At 41.6% G+C, this 4,387-nt stretch overlaps 2 long non-coding RNA genes across 2 annotated transcripts; both read left to right on the plus strand.

Moving 5' to 3' along the window:
- Nucleotides 1-211: 211 nt before the first annotated feature.
- Nucleotides 212-1,116, plus strand: LOC134452379 (uncharacterized). Its single transcript, XR_010035447.1, has 3 exons — nucleotides 212-299; nucleotides 399-475; nucleotides 1,009-1,116. It is a non-coding gene; the product is annotated as an uncharacterized LOC134452379 (long non-coding RNA).
- Nucleotides 1,117-1,322: 206 nt separating this feature from the next.
- Nucleotides 1,323-1,997, plus strand: LOC134452378 (uncharacterized). Its single transcript, XR_010035446.1, has 3 exons — nucleotides 1,323-1,409; nucleotides 1,516-1,744; nucleotides 1,913-1,997. It is a non-coding gene; the product is annotated as an uncharacterized LOC134452378 (long non-coding RNA).
- Nucleotides 1,998-4,387: the final 2,390 nt, after the last annotated feature.

Raw genomic sequence — 4,387 nt, forward strand, 5'->3', positions numbered from 1 at the left:
CAAGGGATCATGGCAATCCTGCCCAGATCAGCGGAAGATGGCCCGAAACAACATACTCACCTCTGCAGCCATATTATTCACTGGAGCCACCTACACTGACATAAAAGAGTGGTCTTCTCTTCTAAACCTTCAACTTCCTGCCAAAACTCAGTACTACAATTTGCAATCGAAATACCTCGTTCCTGTGATAAACAATGCATACAAAAATCAACAGGGCCGCATCATTGAACGCCTGAAAGACAATACTGACACTACAGAACAAGTGGCCTTAGCAGGAGATGCACGGTGTGACAGCCCTGGTAAGCATAGAGACAAATGTGTCTATAATATTAGAAAGTTTTAAAAAATGTTATTCATTTCTAATCACTGGTGTTCATGTCAATACATTTGTGTTAAAGGTTTCAGTGCAAAGTATTCAACATACTCGTTCATGAACGATGCCACACAGGAGATCGTCCACTTCGAATTAGTTCAGGTAAATTGTCAATTATATAACATTTGCCAAATACATTTATTTGTAATGTGTTGTTGGTAATGCTACATACAGTGGCTTGAGTAAGTATTCATACCCCTTGTTCAAAGCCAGGTTTTTGTTTTGTAAGAAGGGCCAAGACTTTCATCACTTTTTCCACCTTTGATACATATATTTACATGTACAATGCAAGTATTCATACCCTTTTACTAATGCATGTTCTTAGCACTGTTGGCTTTAATTACAGCATTCAGACATTTCGGGCAGTAGTCTATCATCATGGCGCATTTTAATATAACAATATTAGCCCTCTCTTCTTTGCAGAGACAATCCAAATCGCACACATTGCAAGTGCAAGGCCTGTACACAGTCATCTTCACATTACCTGTCAAATGTTTCAATGGTATTCAGGTCATAATATGAGCCATGCTGATAGAGACCTGCTCAAAACCTGTGAGCGCTGTAATAAAAGCCAATAGTGCTAAGAATATGTATAATGTAATGTATGCAACCATACATACACTGTCAATGAATAGGTTACAGAAGCTTCCAGCTCAGTTGCCATGGAGTTGACAGGATTCCAAAGAGGCCTCGACCATCTCCAGACCCAGGGCGTGAATGTGGGTGTTGTCACTACAGACCGATCTCCGTCAATCCGAAAAACTATGAGGGAGACCTACTGCGACATTCGGCACGAGTTTGATGTGTGGCACGTGAACAAGAGTAAGTGTTATTCCTGTCAGAAGTGGTGGAAGATGGCTAAGATGTGAACAGTTGTTAAAATGGTGATTGTAACAACTTATTTATTTTTTTAGGTGTGAAGAAGAAGCTGGTCAATGCGGCAAATAAGAAGGAAAACCAAGATTTACAGACCTGGCTGAAGTCTATAAGCAATCATTTATACTGGTCTTGTAGCTCAAGTCACGGAGATGGTGAGGTAAGTACTTATTTCTGTCATCAGTGGGCAGTGGTGCTGTAGCACTAAACACTTTACACAAAAAAGGGTAAATAGTAAATGGAAATGACCTGGTCTGTCCCCCAAGGAATGTGTACGCCGCTGGAAATCACTGCTCCATCACATTGTTGGCATACACCGGTGGGAGGAAGATGGGGAACAACACACCTGTCATCATGCCCCTTTGACAGACGATGAACAGCGCAGGAAAAGGTGGATGAAGGTGGATTCCCCAGCATACAAGTCATTGAAAAGTATTGTCCTGGACAAAAATCTACTACGTGACTTGAAGCAGATGGCCTTATTCAAGCACACCGGTAAGCCTCCATGCTATTACCTTTTGCTTTTTAAAGTGAAAAGCTGCAATTTCCTATGCCAAGTCAATTGTAACGTCACAGATTACAGGCTCTTGTAAATGAAATAGGAGAGTATGTTATAACTGGTTCTTGACTAATATGGTGTGGGGTTTCATTGTGCCAACACAGGGCCCCTGGAGGTCTTTCACTCATCTATGCTGAAGTATACCCAGAAGAGGCTGCACTTCTCCTATGACGCAATGCTGGCCAGAACCCCAACTCGCAGTCATGGATCACAATGCCAACATTGGCAAGGAACAGGCCAAAACAAAAGAAGGTAAAGACCCAGTTCATCAAACATCTCTACCATTCTAATGTTGTCATTAAACCTGATAGCCTAGAACAAATCCAAAGACACTACTGTGATCACATACTTCACCATGATTACATTTATGTGCAGGTGCTGCCTACAAAAAAACAAATAAAAGTTGTTTTATTTTCACAATTCCATCAAGACTGTTAAACCTTCATTCATTATAGATGCATGAGCCACATATAAAACTATTCCCACAATTCATAATTTAATTTTTGAACATGTTGGTCTACCAGCCCAAAAAAACTCAAATTTTGGCATCTCAGAAAAAGTGAATATTTTGAGGAAATCCCAATGTTCTTCAGAAAACTTGGCTGTGTCTAGTAACAATTTCAGTCTCACTAGCCACTTTGGCTGCTGACTTATTTTTTGAAATGACAAATCACAATAGTTGTATCAATTGTTTTTTTTTTTAAATGTAAATAAAATAATATTCTAAAGGAAAACAAACTGACAACATGACTATGGCTAGCATAAAGACTAAATGGCTAGTGACTGGGGAAAGCCACTAGCCACAGTGGCCAGTGAACAAAAAAGTTAGCGTCAAGCCCTGCTGTTCACTGTTGTGTAATACACTTTTATTGTACCGTTTCTCAGGACAACCACGATTTGCTTGTGCCTACTCAAAGGCCAGCCGTCAGTGGACTGCCAGGCCTGTGTATGAGAGAGGCGAACAGCCATTCCGGAAAAACATGATGGAAGACACCTTGAGAATGAGGGATGAAAGCAGCATCGAAGATTGGCCCCGTCCAGCCCCTCGCAGGAAGAAACTTCTGAAGAACATTGCTCCTGTCCCCCGGCCTGACAAATCAGAGCTCATCAGAAAATCAACATCTCGGTTCAAGCCACCTTAAAGTGATTTTTGTTTTTGTTTGACAAAGCATAGTGTAGAAGCCATATTTAGTGTAGAAGCCACTTTGAAGCCTGTTTGAAGTTTGTTTTACAATGCATAGTTTAGATTTCATATTTTCAGTTTTCTGTATACAGTTCTGTAAGTAACTATGCCAATAAACAAGTAGTTATACATCAGAAACTTTTATTTACAACTTTTTACATTTACATTATCTTTCGACCAAATCAGAAAATTCTGGACATTTCCTCAGCCTCTTCAAAACCTCTATACTCGCCGGTAGGGGAGGGGTACTTCTCTCTAATGGCGGTCACCACACAACTAGGCAAAACTCTCCTCTCCTTGCGCCCCAGACGCAAGCCTTCTAGGCCCCACTCCAACACAATCCGATAAGACACCAATCTACACTGTCTGGAGGTGGAAACAAAAGCAATCAGGTGTTAGTGACTGGCAGTAATTATAGTAATTTATGACATAATAATATTTGGCCCGAGGTGCCAAAAGTAAATGTCAAAAAGTAACACTGATCCTTCAAACACAGGTAAGTTATTTCAGATGACCAGTGTGCTTGCAATCAGCTGACTGCTCTGGTTGGATCAAATTTGTGGTGGGTCCTAATTATGTTTTGATATTTTTTTCACTAACAGTCTATAGTTCATTAGGTTCAAATAGAATAGCCTACATTATGCAACAGTGTATCTAGCTCATTTGGTTCAATTGAGTAGCCTAAATTGTATAATGGCAATGTCATGTCAAGTGCTAATGTTGTAAAAGTTGAAAAATAAATAAATACTTCTGACGCCTCGGGACCTGATACATTTGTGAAAATAAGAGGCAGGCTACTTACTTGGCAGACAGTTGTCCATTAGGGCCCTCAGGCACGGGTCTTTTTTTCCAATTTATCTTTGGAACGTGGAAAAATGTCCTCACGACACCTGGTGTAATGAGCGGTGGAAATTCCTCAGTCGCTGTCACACAACGTGCCTCGGTGTTGTGTAGGACATTGCGAAACACGTCTGATTCACAACAACACAGACACTCGTCCTCCGTGGCCATGGGCTGGCATCGCCCACAGCCACACCACCAGTCCCCTTCGCATCTTATTGGTGCATTGGCCGGCGCCGCAGCCGCAGCCGCAGCCGCCTCCTCCTCTTCAGCTGCCCTACGTTTATCCATCTCAGCCAGTTCCTCGTCCGTATATTCGGGTTCAAATAAATATGGATTTCCTTCAAAGTCATCATCACGTTCCATGCTGGCAGTGTATTCTTCCATTCTTGATTTTAATGGCAGCAAATAATGGTCCAGTCCTATCTGGCTATGTGTCGGCAATCGCTTCCGGCAATATTATGCCATGCTGTGGACAGTCCCAGCTGGAGGAAGTGACGTCGACGGATGTTTAGCAGCAAGAAAAGCTAATCGTCTCGTGTGTTGTTACTAATAA

The sequence above is a fragment of the Engraulis encrasicolus genome, chromosome 7, assembly GCF_034702125.1.
Source record: "Engraulis encrasicolus isolate BLACKSEA-1 chromosome 7, IST_EnEncr_1.0, whole genome shotgun sequence".
Lineage (NCBI taxonomy): Eukaryota > Metazoa > Chordata > Actinopteri > Clupeiformes > Engraulidae > Engraulis > Engraulis encrasicolus.